Source organism: Scyliorhinus torazame, chromosome 19 (genome assembly GCF_047496885.1).
Source record: "Scyliorhinus torazame isolate Kashiwa2021f chromosome 19, sScyTor2.1, whole genome shotgun sequence".
Lineage (NCBI taxonomy): Eukaryota > Metazoa > Chordata > Chondrichthyes > Carcharhiniformes > Scyliorhinidae > Scyliorhinus > Scyliorhinus torazame.
Window position 1 is genome coordinate 53075018 of NC_092725.1, and position 16186 is coordinate 53091203.

Consider the following 16186-nt stretch of genomic DNA (forward strand, 5'->3'; position numbering starts at 1 on the left):
AGCCTTCACTATGGCATGGTGCACCTCCCCCTGCCAGTCTGCACTATGGTATGGTGCACCTCCCCCTGCCAGTCTTCACTATGGTATCATGCACCTCCCCACTGCCAGCCTTCACTATGGTATGGTGCACCTCCCCCTGTCAATCTGCCCTATGGCATGATGCACCTCCCCCTGCCAGCCTTCACTATGGCATGGTGCACCTCCCTCTGCCAGCCTTCACTATGGCATGGTGCACCTCCCCTGCCAGCCTTCGCTATGGTATGGTGCACCTCCCCCTGCCAGTCTGCACTATGGCATGGTTCACCTCCCCCTGCCAGCCTTCACTATGGCATGGTGCACCTCCCCCTGCCAGTCTTCACTATGGCATTGTGCACCTCCCGCTTGCCAGTCTTCACTATGGCATGGTGCACCTCCCACTGCCAGTCTGCACTATGGCATGGTGCACCTCCCCTGCCAGTCTTCCCTGTGGCATGGTGCACCTCCCCCTGCCAGTCTGCATTATGGCATGGTGCACCTCCCCCTGCCAGCCTTCACTATGGCATGGCGCACCTCCCCCTGCCAGTCTGCACTATGGCATGGTGCATCCTTCCTCTGCCAGTCTTCACCATGGCATGGTGCACCTCCCCCTGCCAGCTTCACAATGGCATGGTGCACCTCCCTCTGCCAGCCTTCACTATGGCATGATGCCCCCCCAGCCAGTCTGCACTATGTCATGGTGCACCGCCCCTCTGCCAGTCTTCACTATGGCATGGTGCATGCCCCCCTGCCAGTCTGCATTATGGCATGGTGCACCTCCCCCTGCCAGTCTGCATTATGGCATGGTGCACCTCCCCCTGCCAGTCTGCATTATGGCATGGTGCACCTCCCTCCTGCTTGCCTTCACTATGGCATGGTGCAGCTCCCCCTGCCAGCCTTCACTATTGTCTGGTGCACCTCCCCCTGCCAGTCTGCACTATGGCATGGTGCACCGCCCCCCTGCCAGTCTTCACTATGGCATGGTGCACTGCCCCCCTGCCAGTTTGCACTATGGCATGGTGCACCTCCCCCTGCCAGTTTGCACTATGGCATGGTGCACCTCCCACTGCCAGTCTTCACTATGGCATGGTGCACCGGCGCCTGCAAGTCTTCACTATGGCATTGTGCACCTCCCGCTTGCCAGTCTTCACTATGCCATGGTGCACCTCCCCCTGCCAGTCTTCACTATGGCATGGTGCACCTCCCCTGCCAGTCTTCACCATGGCATGGTGCACTGCCCCCCTGCTAGTCTTCACTATGGCATGGTGCACCTCCCCCTGCCAGTCTTCACTATGGCATGGTGCATCTCCCCCTGCCAGTCTTCACTATGGCATCGTGCACCGCCCCTCTGCCAGTCTTCACTATGGCATGGTGCATCTCCCCTGCCAGTCCACTATGGCATGGTGTACCTCCCCCTGCCAGTCTTCACTATGGCATGATGCACCGCCCCCTGCCAGTCATCACTATGGCATGGTGCACCTCCCCCTGCCAGTCTTCACTATGGCATGGTGCACCACCCCTCTGCCAGTCTTCACTATGGCATGCTGCACTTCCCCCCTGCCAGTCTTCACTATGGCATGGTGCACCTCCCTCTGCCAGCCTTCACTATGGCATGGTGTACCTCCCTCTGCCAGCTTTCACTATGGCATGGTGCACCTCCCCCTACCAGCCTTCACTATGGCATGGTGCACCTCCCCCTGCCAGTCTTCACTATGGCATGGTGCACCTCCCTCTGCCAGCTTTCACTATAGTATGGTGCACCTCCCTCTGCCAGTCTGCACTATGGCATGGTGCACCTCCCCCTGCCAGCCTTCACTATGGCATGGTGCACCACCTCCTGCCAGTCTTCACTATGGCATGGTGCACCTCCCCCTGCCAGTCTGCACTATGGCATGGTGCACCTTCCCCCTGCCAGTCTTCACTATGGCATGGTGCACCTCCCCCTGCCAGTCTTCACTATGGCATGGTGCACCACCCCCTGCCAGTCTTCACTATGGCATGGTGCACCTCCCCCTGCCAGTCTGCACTATGGCATGGTGCACCTTCCCCCTGCCACTCTTCACTATGGCATGGTGTACCTCCCCACTGCCAGTCTGCACTTTGGCATGGTGCACCTCCCCCTGCCAGCCTTCACTATGGCATGGTGCGCCTGCCCCTGCCAGTCTGCACTATGGCATGATGCACCTCCCCTGCCAGCCTTCACTATGGCATGGTGCACCTCCCCCTGCCAGTCTGCACTATGGTATGGTGCACCTTCCCCCTGCCAGTCTTCACTATGGCATGGTGCACCTCCCCACTGCCAGCCTTCACTATGGTATGGTGCACCTCCCCCTGTCAATCTGCCCTATGGCATGATGCACCTCCCCCTGCCAGCCTTCACTATGGGATGGTGCACCTCCCTCTGCCAGCCTTCACTATGGCATGGTGCACCTCCCCTGCCAGCCTTCACTATGGTATGGTGCACCTCCCCCTGCCAGTCTGCACTATGGCATGGTTCACCTCCCCTGCCAGCCTTCACTATGGCATGGTGCACCTCCCCCCGCCAGTCTTCACTATGGCATGGTGCACCTCCCCCTGTCAGTCTGCACTATGGCATGGTGCACCTCCCCTGCCAGTCTTCCCTGTGGCATGGTTCACCTCCCCCTGCCAGTCTGCACTATGGCATGGTGCACCTCCCCCTGCCAGCCTTCACTATGGCATGGCACACCTCCCCCTGCCAGTCTGCACTATGGCATGGTGCACCTCCCCTCTGCCAGTCTTCACCATGGCATGGTGCACCTCCCCCTGCCAGCTTCACAATGGCATGGTGCACCTCCCTCTGCCAGCCTTCACTATGGCATGGTGCACCTCCCCCTGCCAGCTTCACTATGGCATGGTGCACCTGCCCCTGCCAGCCTTCCCTATGGCATGGTGCACCTCCCCCTGCCAGTCTGCAGTATGGCATGGTGCACCTCCCCTGCCAGCCTTCTCTATGGCATGGTGCACTTCCCCCTGCCAGTCTGCCTCTGCCAGCCTTCACTATGGCATGGTGCACCTCCCCCTGCCAGCCTTCCCTATGGCATGGTGCACCTCCCCCTGCCAGTCTGCACTATGGCATGGTGCACCTCCCCCTGCCAGTCTGCACTATGGTATGGTGCACCGCCCCCTGCCAGCCTTCCCTATGGCATGGTGCACCTCCCCACTGCTTGTCTTCACTATGGCATGGTGCACCTCCCGCTGCCAATCTGCACTATGGCATGGTGCACCTCCCGCTGCCAATCTGCACTATGGCATGTTGCACCGCCCTCCCTGCCAGTCTTCACTATGGCATGGTGCACCGCCCACCCTGCCAGTCTGCACTATGACATGGTGCACCTCCCCCTGCCAGTCTGCGCTATGGCATGGTGCACCTCCCCCTGCCAATCTTCACTATGGCATGTGCACCGCCCCCTGCCAGTCTTCACTATGGCATGGTGCACCTCCCCCTGCCAGTCTTCACTATGGCATGGTGCACCTCCCCTGCCAGTCTTCACTATGGCATGGTGCACCTCCCCTCTGCCAGTCTTCACTATGGCATGGTTCACCTCCCCCTGCCAGTCTTCATTATGACCCCTCACCACTTTTCATTTCCCAGGATAGAGGGATGGACACAGATCCAGCACAAAGGAGGCATAACATCCCCCACCCCAACCCCAGCTCCACAGACACAGGGGTGGGATTTTCCATACAACCCACCTCTCGCAGGCAGCCCACCATTGGCCAGTGGCGGTACCTTCTTGTCCCGCTATTGTCAATAGGGTTGTTTGTAGAATGTATCCCTCACTGCTGGGAAACCTGCAGTGGGGTTGCGCCATTGACAAGACTGGAAGCATCCGTTGGCGTGAACGGTTGGAAAGCTCCGGCCTGGGTCTATAGGTAGAGGATGTGCATTCTTGACACGTTTGAGCACCAATGTCTCAGCAAGCTCGTGCTCTGCTGATATCTACTTCCCAGTCGACCAAGGGCAGCACGGTAGCATAGTGGTTGGCACAGTTGCTTCACAGCCGAAGGGTCCCAGGTTCGATTCCCGGCTTGGGTCACTGTCTGTGCAGAGTCTGCACGTTCTCCCCGTGTGTGCCTGGGTTTCCTCCGGGTGCTCCGGTTTCCTCCAAAGATGTGCGGGTTAGGCGGATTGGCCATGCTAAATTGCCCTTAGTGTCCAAAAAGGTTAAGTGGGGTTACTGGGTTACAGGGATAGGGTGGGCTTGGGTTGGGTGCTCTTTCCAAGGGCCGGTGCAGACTCGATAGGCCAAATGGCCTCCTTCAGCACTGTAAATTCTATGATTCTGTGAAGTGTATTGTCAGTGGCCTGAAGTGATTGTCACTGGAGGGCTACACAGGGTCCTCTGTTTCAAGAATCCATGTCCAGCTGACCCTGTAATTATTATTCCCTCCCTTTGACAGAATGGACACGTTGTCCAACCAACCCTCCCTGACTAGTTGGAGAACCCAGTGGTTGGATACTGAGTTTCAGTTAGTTTAAGAGACAGGGCAATGCTCAATTGAGATTCCCAATGGAGGCTCTTGGCCCGCTGATATTCCAGCTGTTTTGACAGGGAAAATCAATTGATAATTCCACCTGAGCAACTTCCTGATATTTGGCTAACTAAACTATAATTGCTGGTTTCCCTTTCTTGTCTTTGAGGAGTGCAATTTTCTAATCTAAAGGAACATTTTCAGAATCGAGAGAACTTTGCAACGTTATCATAGAATCATAGAATTTACAGTGCAGAAAGAGGCCATTCGGCCCATCAAGTCTGCACCGGCTCTTGGAAAGAGCACCCTACCCAAGCCCACACCCCCAACCCCATCCCCATAACCCAGTAACCCCACCCAACACTAAGGGCAATTTTGGACACTAAGGGCAATTTAGCATGGCAAATCCACCAAACCTGCACATCTTTGGACTGTGGGAGGAAACCGGAGCACCCGGAGGAAACCCATGCACACATGGGGAGAACTTGCAGACTCCGCACAGACAGTGACCCAGCAGGGAATTGAACCTGGGACCCTGGCGCTGTGAAGCAATTGTGCTAACCACTATGCTACCGTGCTGCCCTATAGTTATAGTTAGGGCGTTTGCAATGTTCTCATCTACTTCCTTTAAAACCCTGGACTGGAGACCCCTTTAAGAGGTGTAGGGTAGCTTTTAGTAGTTCAAGTTATATCGAGCTCCCTGATGACGCGTTCGGCCAGTGAACAGTGTGGGGAGTATTGGCTGTCTGCTGAAATCATTATAATGAGCAGATAGCAGGAATATGCATGCTGCCTGCATTCCACTGAAAAGGTGCAGGTTAACGATGCATCACAGTCCTGTGGGTTTTTTCAGGAGCGAACCAATTTAAACCCTCCAAGGTCTCCGGATAAGGGGTCGGACAGTTAGGGCATAGATGTGGAGAAATTTTGTCACTCAAAGGGATGTGGCCGTTGAGGTGACGGGAATATTCAAGATGGAGATTGCTAATTTTTCGACTCTTTAAGGGATTGGAGGCATTTGGGAAATTGAGATCAAAGATCGGCCGTGGCCTCAGTGAATGGCAGGGTAAGATCAAGGGACTGTGTGGCACACCCCTGCTCCAGTTTTTTAATGTCCGTATGAGCACGGGTCGGCCATTCATCCCTTCACACCTCTGTCAGCTGCGGCTCAATTGGTAGAACCCAAACCTCTGTGCCAGAAAATTGGGGTTCAAATCCCACTCTAGGACACCAGCATAAAATCCAAGTGCAGTACCGAGGGAGTACTGTCCTGTTGGAGGCACTGTCTCTCGGGTGAAACAATAAACCACGGAGCCCAAAAAGTATCCATCGGCATTATTCCAAAGAAGAACATGGGGGTTAGCTCCACTGTACTGGCCGGTTTAGCTCAGTTGGTTGGACAGCTAGTGTGTGATACAGAGCGAGGTCAACAGCGTGGGTTCAATTCCCAAACCGGCTGAGGTTATTCATGAAGGTCCCCCTTTCTCCACCTTGCCCCTCGTCTGACGTGTGGTGATCCTCAGGTTAAATCACCACCAGTCAGCTCTCCCCACACTCAAAAGAGAAAAAAGCCTATGGTCATCTGGGGCTATGGCGACTTTATTTTACTTTTATTGGCCCTCAATATTCTTTTCTCAACCAGCATCACTAAAATAGGTAATCCGGCCATTATTAAATTACTGTTTCTGGGACGATGCTTTATGTAAATTGTCAGCCACATTTCCTACATTACGATAGTGATACACTTCAAAGGTAATGGCAAGCACTTTGCTAAGGTCATGAAAAGCAGGACGTAAGTGCAGGTCTTTCTTGCTTCGAGGATCCTACTCCCCAGGGGTGGGTAACTGTGTATAGTTACAAGGTTCTTGCTGGCTGGGTAGGTGCGGTTGTTGATGTGAAAGCAAACTGAACCCGCTGTACAATGACTGCTCATCTATCTCGGTCTCAACAGCATTGTGAATGATTCAGTACGAGCTTGCTCCAGCTCCCTCTCACTGCCCTTTGCCCACACATTCGACATTCCATATATGCTTGAGCTGCTCTCGAAAACATTCAGACCAACAATTCCACAACTGCTTCACCTGCATTGCACAGCCGTACGTGGATTAGGGCTCCTCTCTCAAACAGGAGAAGAGAATTCAAACCTGTAAGTTCTCAATTTGTTCCTTTAATTTTCCAGTAACTTATTTTTAAACTTTTTATCTTGGGTGAAACAATACTTCATTTGTGCTTTTAAAAATAGTTTCGAATGCAACGGACAAGGCATGATTTCATAGTCGTGTATTAATTTCTATCTGGTTTCCAGGTTGTTGTGAGAGAGTATGTTTCAGTGAAGACAAGTGCCCTGAACAGTCTTAAGTCACCAGGTTCTTTTTGGCCTGAAGTGTCTGAACTTTGTATACTCTGTCACACCAAGAGTGTGCCAGTGCAGTGTAAGTATGGAATTTGCAAACTGTATTTGCCAGACTGGGGATTCCAGCATAAGTGCCAGTGATTCTATGAGTGATACTGTTTATGGTTACATTGGCGCCAATATATCATTGTATTGAGTGCTGAGATGTACCGAACATTGTGTGAGTAATAATAATAGCCTTTTATTGTCACAAGTAGGCTTACATTAACACTGCAATGAAGTTATTGTGAAAAGCCCCTAGCCGCCACATTCCGGCGCCTGTCCAGGTACACTGAGAGAGAATTCAGAATTCCCAGCTGGTACGGGAATTGTACCCGCACTGCTAGCCTTGTGCAGCATCACAAACCAGCTGTCTATCCCACAGAGCTAAACCAGTCTTCATTACCAGCCCACCATACCACAATAACCCTGTGAGTTTGCCTTCAGTACCAAGGACTTTCTCAATAGAGCCCAAACTCTACACCAACTAGGTACGTACAGTTGCTTTAGCATAATTTCCACTCAAATTCATTATTGTCTTATATTCTGAAAAGCAGTGGAATATAAAGAGGGACTGAGATCTTAAGAATTGGGAGATTATTAACCACAGCAGCAGTGAGCATATAGTTAGCAGCCCTGTATGAAATATCAGGAAAGTGTGGAAAGTTGGCAGAAAAATCCTAGAATGATACAGCATACAAGGTGGCCAAATTGGAACGCTTTGAGAGAACTATCCCATCAGTTCCACTCCCCTGCTGTTTCCTCACAGTGCTGCAACTTTCTCCCCTTCAATGCTATCCAATTTGAATGCTACTGTTGAATTTCTTACCAGTCTTTGAGTCTGCATTGTCCAGATCTTCACAACCTGCTGTGTAAGGGAGTTGTCACCTCCCTTCTATTTTTTTAATTACCATTTACCTTAAATCTATGTCCCCTGGTCACTGACTCTGGTAATGGGAAAGGTTTCACCTTATTTACACCATCAAAACCCTTCATTCCATTCTTGCAAACCTTCTTTGAACCCTTCCTGAGATCGTGACAAATTTTCAAAAGTGGGGGGAGCCTTTACTCCCACATTTGCTTAATGCACCACTTCTACAGAATTGTCAAGCGTCGAGCCTTGAAATAAAGTGTTTTTTAGTGCAGACTGCATTGTTGTGCAACAGTATCAAGTATCCCAGTCACAAGGAGAAATATTACTGTCAGTAGCTCAAACTTGGCAGCAACTCTTTGCAGAGCAAATCCGAAGAGGGTGGGGTAGATGTAAGGCAACAGAATTCTTCCAATTCGCCCTCGGTTCAACAGCTAATCACAAAATATTCCTTTCCCTGTATAAAATATCTGGAGGCCAGAAAAGGTAAATCCAAAAGAGGTTTAATTGGACAACAAAGTTAAAGGCCGCAATGCTCCAACTGATTGGCCTACTCCAACAAGGGAGGGAGCTCCTACTCCACGAGTCCCATGGGGAGATCAATTGGGTCCCGTGAGTGTTATTATATCCCTCTCCCCCAAAGTCTGAAGGTCCTCCCCCTCTAGCCAGTTGCAGAGGGGGGTCTCCTTCGCTGTTTTCCCCATGGCTGTGCCCCTTGCAGCTGTGGGGCTGGGTTGGGGTGTGTGTATTGTGTCGGGGATCACCTTTTTTGGGCTGAACGCTGAGGGGGCCCTCTTGGAGGTCCGTGTCTGACTGCAATGTATTGGAGGTCCGTGTCTGACTGCAATGTCGTCTGAGAGTATTGAGGATTCTGTGTCCATATCAGACGGCGAGTAGTGCTGGCTTGGGCACAGGTCCCTGGTGCGAAGGGCATCTTGACTCAAGGATGGCAAACAGAGGGGCGAGAGACTGATTCATCTGGCGTGGTTCTCTCTGGGGCAGGCTCCCTGCCTTTGAGGTGGTCCACGTGTTTTCGCACAATCCCTTCTCCAGTCTTGACATATCGGAGATTGACCCCATTCTCTCCGCTAAGGTTCCTGAAATCCACGGTGCCCTCAAATTTGGAATACATCCCCGGGTTTAAACCATCTGTCACACGTTCACGATCGTGATACCTCTTCTGGAGGAACTGCTTCTTTTCCAAATCCCGCCAAGGTTTGGGAATGCCAAACTTAAGTGGGTCCAGAGACATTGGCTCATCAGCAACTCTGCCGGCGCTACAGCGGTTGTAGAATGTGGCATAGTCTGGTAAGTAAATACAAATGGTGCCAGCTTGTATCAACTGACCCTGCAGTCTGTTTTTTCATACCCTGTTTAAATGTCTGGACTGCCCATCCCGCCAGACCGTTGGAAGATGGATGATATGGGGCAATTCGGGTGTGTTTCACCCCGTTAGTGCGCATAAATCCCTGAAATTTCTCACTGGTAAAGGGTACCAGTGTCAGTGACAAGCACCTCTGGAATCCTTCGGGTGCTGAAGGACTGATGAAACATCTCCACGTGGTTCGTGAAGTGGTGGAAGACATCTGTCCATCATGTCCATCCAATTTGAACGGGCGTAGATCAGGAGCAGAAACATTGACCCCAAGAAGGGCCTGGAGCAGTCGGCATGCAGACGTAGCCCTGGGCGTCCCAGCCACTCCCCAGGGTGGAGCGAAGCAGATGGAGGGAGCTTCTGGTGCTCCTGGCAAGCTGCACATTGCTGCACCAGTCGTTCAATGTCACCCTGGAGCCCTGTCTCGGGTGCCCGCAATACAAGTCCAGCAAGATGGTTTCCTGGTCTGGCTGGGATAACCATTGGGCTGTGGAGGCCCTTGGCCAATGGCTCTGACCATAATGCTATTTGGTGGGGACTAGGTCACGTAAGCCCTATCCTTGTGAGGGCGCGTTTGTCATAATGGGCTGGCCAATGCTGTGTACATTATAGTCCATGGACCCTTTAGTTCCTGAACCCCCCCCCCCCCCCGTTCTCGTGGGAGAGCGATAGTTCTGAGTACTTCTTTTAGATCCAAAGCTGGTTCCACTAACAGCTTCCTTTCCTTTGGGTCGCCATATTGTTTAGGCCACGCACCAACTAGTCTCTCAATATCTCAGGGAGGGATGGGCTGAAGTCACAATGCTTCGCCAACTTGCGAAGGCGTGCCAGAAATTCCATAACCGATTCCCCAGTGGTTCGCCTGGCTGTAATGGAGCGGTATCGCTGCATTATCTCCGGCTGCTGAGGGTGGTAATGATTCGCAACAAGTTCCACGAGTTCGCTAAAGGTTCCCTAATCCGGGGCTGCTGGGTAGGTGACGTTCTTGATTACGCTGAATGGCAGGCCCTGCAGACAGTCAGGAGTATTACCTTTTGCCAGTCATCTCCAACAAAACCACTTGCCTGGAAGAAATGCCGCACCCGTTTGGTCTCGGCCTAATCTTCTGCACCTGCATTAAAGGTGCAAAGGTGTATGCCGCTTCCAAAAGGTGGCATATTAAAGTTCCCGCTGACTTCCTTCTCATGCTGGGGAATTCTCGGGCGGTCAGGGCGCCCAGGATCGCAGCCATAGTTTTTCCTCGTCGCCAGTTTAACATCTTGGGAGGCCCGAGAAGGTAAATCCAAAAGAAGTTTAATCCAACAACAAAAGTAAAGGCTGAAACGCGGCTTACAGTCCCAAGGTCCAAACTGGGCTGGATTTTGTGAGATGATTGTTACAAGCCACAGATGATGGTCCTCTGTCCACTAGCGGGAGAGCTCGTATACCACGATTCCCATGGGACGATCAATTGGGATAGCCCCGTGGGTTTCTTGAGGGTTATTACACCCTGTCTCTCAAAGTATAACCTGCACGTTCATGAAATTGAGGAATTGGGAGCAGTTTATCGGTGAACCAGTCAAAACTTGAAATTTATATATGCAGATAAGTTTTAATTATAATGTACCAAAACATAACGCTACTTCTTAATCAGGCACAGGTTTGTGGTTGATATACTGCTGCCTTGTGCGAGGTAATATCCCCAATTAGAATTGCATTTTTGTGGTTGAAATAAAGTTTACTATTGTCAATCCGATTTGGATATCTGATGATAATGGCAGTGCTTTGTTCCACACTAATCGGTACATACCTGATAGCGAAAACTCATCATCACCTCAAATCCACACCCATCTTTCCCACAACTCCATAGGCAGACTTTAATGTGTAGCTGTCGTTCTCACCACCAGTGAAAAAGCGGTAGAGAGCTTCAGTAAGAGCTGGATGGAAAGATAAGTTGCGAGGGTTTTCAGCAGGGCCAGGTTGTGGCAAGGGGAGCAAGGGCCACGACGCACATGTCGGTGAGTGGGGGCAGATGTGGGGTGAAACCTCTGATGTGTCTGGCAGCCCATAAAGGAGGATCACCCCTTTCCTACCGGTAGCACCAGCACTTGGCTAACTTCAATCCCATCTCCCTCCCATGCCATCAATTCAAGGCCTCATTTGGCTTAAGGGAGGGTGGGCCGTTGCATGCGGGAATGTGGTGGGGTCAGGGACAGGTGGGTAGGCACCAGGAAAGGTACCCATGATGTGACGCCTTATTCTGTCCTCCCAACGCACCTTCCAGCCTAACCCCGAGATGGCATAAACCTCTGCCCATTGTTTGAAATCCTCCAAGCACAAGCTGCCACAACACTGACACAGTACTTGTCAAATGGCTGTAACTATCCTTCATCATCCCCCTTGACCTGCTTGCAGCTCTGACAAGACTGGAAAAACAATCCTCCTCCAACGCCCCTGCCCTTCGTTCAGCTGGGTGGGTCTATTCTCATCTGGTTCCAGTTCACTGCAGGCCTCTTGCGCGCTCTCTCAGTTTCCATTGTTCCACCACACGACCTCAGTTCCTGAGGCTGCTTGCTGTGAAAATCTCTCCCGAGATATCTCTGCCTCTCTCTCTCTCCATCTTTAAGCCAATATATAAAATCTACCTTTGACAAAGCTTTTGGTCACCTGTTTTGGGGTTCCTTTATGGGGCTCGGTGATGTGTGAATTACTAAAGGCCATTTTACTGTGTTAAACGTGCTATAGATGTTGCTTTTATTGTCCCAGATGTGATTACTGAAAATGAAATGAAAATCGCTTATTGTCACAAGTAGGCTTCAATGAAGTTACTGTGAAAAGCCCCTAGTCGCCACATTCCGGCGCCTGTTCTGATTTGTGCTGAGTTTGCTGATCTTAGCCTGGGTGAAAATACAATTGGCCTCAGCACTCATTTATTGGAGGTGAGAGGGGAGTGAGGGGTAGGGAGGTAGGGGGGGGGGGGGGGGGGGGGGGAGGGGGATATGTGCTGTGACAGCTCCAGTCTCGAGAGCTGATTTACTACCTAATGGCTCCTACTGCAATAGCTGTGATGTCGACTGTGATATATTTTATTGGGCATATTATTTGCTGAGTGGCCACTTGGGTGAAACATCACAGGGCATACAGCACACATGGACCTCAGCCTGGACATAACACCTTCAGGAAGGGAGGAGAGAAAAACGTATCAAAAGGGAGATTTTTGTTTTAAGGTATGGGGCAGGATTCTCCGTTTGGGGGACTAAGGATTGCTGCCGGGACTGAATGGCGTGTGATTCGCGGTCCTGTTGGGGCCGCTATCTGGTAAGCGAGTCAGGACATGCTAATTGATCAGCAATTTGCCGGCGTGAATTTGGAGCAATTCCCAGCCAGGTGGGCGTTCTAACCGCTGGGGCCTGAGTTAGCGCTAAGGTGCCTGGCAGCTGGAGCTGTTTCTAAGCGCTCCACTTACCACACACTCACTGCAGCCACGCAGATGGCTGACAGAAGACCTGCTCCCGAGGTCGGGAGTCTGAGGTTGACCCACAACACCTTGCCAGTAAGGAGAACAGGGTGGGCTCTCCTGGGAGGTGTTTGATGCACTATCAATTACGACGAGACGAGATTAGAATGTAATCGAGGCTTTATTACACAGAGATGTGTGGCTTCCTACAGCAGCTTACGAAATGGCTGTTCGGAGAGAACACACATTTATACTCCACCTCCTGGGCAGAGCCAGCAGGCAGAGATCTACCCCCATACGTGTAGTATAGGGGCCTTACCGTAATACCCATATATACAATATAATACAACAGTGGTGACTACCACATTCACCCCCTGTTAAAAATGAGTCCAGAAGGGGTGGTGGAAAACTATATACATACAGGTTGATTTTAAAATTACAGAGAAGGTTACAAGTTTAGACGATCGGGCGCCTTGATCTGTCGTTAAGCGCGCCGCAGTGCTGGTGGCGACTCGGGCGTCGGCTTGGTCTTCGGTGTGGTAAACCACTATTGCACCTATATTAGGTGATGTACGGTAGGACCTGTACTACAGGTACAGCGGTAGTCCCTGCCTGCTGGCTCCGCCCAGTAGGCGGAGTATAAATATGTGTGTCCTCCATGCATCAGCCATTTCGCCAGCTGCTGTGGGAGGCCACACATCTCAGAGCAATAAAGTCTCAGTTGTATTCAACTCTCGTCTTTGTCCAATTGATCATGCATCAATTTATTGCTCTAAGATTTTCAGAAGGTGGACCTCCGTATCAAGCCGGATCGCCTGCAGCTGGATCCGCAATCAAGCGACGCCAAAAAGGACTTTCAGCACTGGCTAGCTTGTTTCGAGGCGTACATCAGGTCTGCACCAGACCGTGTTCCGGAGGCTCAGAAAATACAGATACCGTACTCGATTGAGCTCCAACGTCTTTCCACTGATCCAGGATGCGCCGAACTATCACGAAGCCATGGCGCTACTTAAAGAAAATTACACCCAGCGGACGAACACGCTCTTCGCCAGACACGTACTTGCCACTCGCTCTCAGATCCCTGGTGAGTCCATAGAAGACTTCTGGCTGGCCCTAATCCCACTAGTCCGGGACTTTGACTGTTAGGTCGTTACGGCCACTGAACATTCTAACCTCCTTATGCGGGACGCGTTTGTTACGGGGATTGGGTCGGACCTCATACGCCAGCGACTTTTAGAAGGGGCCATGCTCGATCTCGCACAGACAAAGAAGCTAGCGCTCTCTATGATGGTCGCCTCGAGCAATATTCAGGCCTATGCCCGCAGTCTACCCCTCCTACGCGTCATGGACCCCACAGACGGCCGCCCCAGCGGGGGCCTTACCCAGCCAATACGCCTGCGCCACGCGCCAGCCAGCTAACCCCGGAGGCCCCGATGTTACTTTTGCGGCCAGCAAAAACACCCCCGCCAATGCTACCCGGCCCGCGCTGCCCTTTGTAAGGCTTGCGGTAAGAAGGGGGACTTCGCCGTGGTGTGCCAGTTACCGCTATCGCCCCCACCCCCCTCGTTTACGCACAATGGGCGCCACCATCTTCACCCGCCTGGACCATGTGCGGCCAGTGGACGCCGCCATCTTCCCCCCCTCATACCAAGTGCGGCCAGTGGGCGCTGCCATCTTCCCCTCCACGCAACACGTGCGGCCCATGGCACCGCCATCTTGTTCAACACCTACCATGTGCGGCCCATGGTGCCGCCATTGTGTCCTCCCCAAGATCTTCAGGCGCCGCCATCTGGTCTCCCCCACGGCACATGGGCACCGCCAGAGTTCCAGGACCCGTGCCCCCCGGGCACCCCATCATCCGACACCAGCGACAACCAACCACGACTCGCCTCAGTGACCATCGACCAGTCTCGTCCGCACAACCTGGCCACCGCATCGACCAGCGTTAAAAATCGACGGACACATGACCTCGTGCCTGCTGGACTCCGGGAGCACCGAAAGCTTCATCCACCCGGATACGGTAAGGTGCTGCTCCCTCACGGTATACCCCACCAATGAAAGAATCCCCTGGCTTCCGGATCCCATTCCGTGGCGATCCGGGGGTACTGTACGGTCACACTCACGGTCCAGCGTGTAGAATTCAGCGGTTTCCGCCTCTACGTCCTCCCTAACCTCTGTGCTGCCCTACTACTGGGCCTGTACTTCCCGTGTAACCTCCAGAGCCTAACCCTGAAATTCGGCGGGCCCCTGCCACCCCTTACTGTGTGCGGCCTCGCGACCCAAAAGGTCGATCCACCTTCCCTCTTCGCTGCCCATATCAGAGCCTATATCGCCAAGGCCACGATGCATGCAGTAGACGAGACGCTGCCCTTTCAAGTGGAGAGCAAAGCATCAGACGTCGCCCTAGCCACCACCCACAATCAGGCAGGCAGGCCCGTGGTATTCTTTTCCCGCAGCAGCCGCTGGACCTCAGACCTGATGAAGGTCCTGTCCTGGGCGCTGTACCGTCTGTTCCTGGTGGCGACGGGTTTGCAATCCGGGGTGCGGTTTGCAAACAGGGAAGGTGAGTCGACCTTCAGTGTCGCGAGACCGCAAACAGTAAGGGGTGGTAGGGGTCCGCCAAGTTTCAGGGTTAGGCTCTGGAGGTTGCACTGGGAGTCCAGGCCAAGGAGCAAGGCAGCGCAGAGGTTGGGGAGGAGGTAGAGCAGGAAGCCGCTGAACTTTACACCCTGAACAGTGAGGGTGGCGATGCAGTAGCCCCGGATCGCCACAGAGAGGGATCTGGAGGCCAGGGAGATTATTTGGTTAGCGGAGTGTTACGCGAGGGTGCAGCGCCTTACCGTTGATGTGTTGGGTGTTCTGGATCACATACAGGTCACCAACACTTGAAATAGTGCAACACTATTTTATTGAATCATTAACTGTTTAAACATATTTAGACTGTGGGTTAATACGATACTAGCTTTAACTAATGACCTCTGCCTTGTCCTAACCAGTCGATGCACTCAGCACCTGGTGAATGTCTGTGTTTCAGGCTGTGAGCTCTGTCCTCCTAGCTAGCTGCAACTCGAATGAGCGGGAACTCTGATGCTCCTGTCTTTATAGTGCGTGTGCTGTCACTGGTGATTGGCTGAGGTGTTGTGTATGTTGATTGGTCCCACTGTGTGTCCATCCGTGTGTGTCTGCACCATGATATACTGGTGTATATTATGACATCCCCCCTTTTATAAAAAATGTACCTGTGTGGCAATAAATAGTGTATGGTGAATGTTCCTGACTATGTCTGCGCGAAATATTTACAGGACTAAGTACATAAAAACTAAGCTATTTACATGGGAAGGTGCCTGGTGCAGAAAAAAACAGTGTCACAAGAATAACGAGATGACCACTATATACAAACCACTTGAACGATTAAACGGAAGAACAGAACCTATCAGAAAGTCCATAAGTCCAGAAAGTTCACAAATCAAGTCTCTGAGGTGGGCGACGAATTCTGGTTGACCGCCTCAAGGGTGGGTCGGAAGCCGCCGGCTGAGGAGCGGGCTGGACTGCGTCAGAGTGAGGAGGATGGAGAGTGACCGGAATCTCTGCATAGTCCAGGTC

The 16186-nt window shown here is 52.3% G+C and overlaps 1 protein-coding gene across 1 annotated transcript in view; it reads left to right on the forward strand.

The window, feature by feature from the left end:
* Window positions 1-6480: 6480 nt before the first annotated feature.
* Window positions 6481-16186, forward strand: part of LOC140396129 (V-type proton ATPase 116 kDa subunit a 4-like) — a 204280-nt gene continuing 194574 nt past the window's right edge. The window contains exon 1 of the mRNA XM_072484282.1: window positions 6481-6655. The gene's annotated coding sequence lies outside the window, so the exon portion shown is untranslated. The remainder of the gene's footprint in view (window positions 6656-16186) is intronic.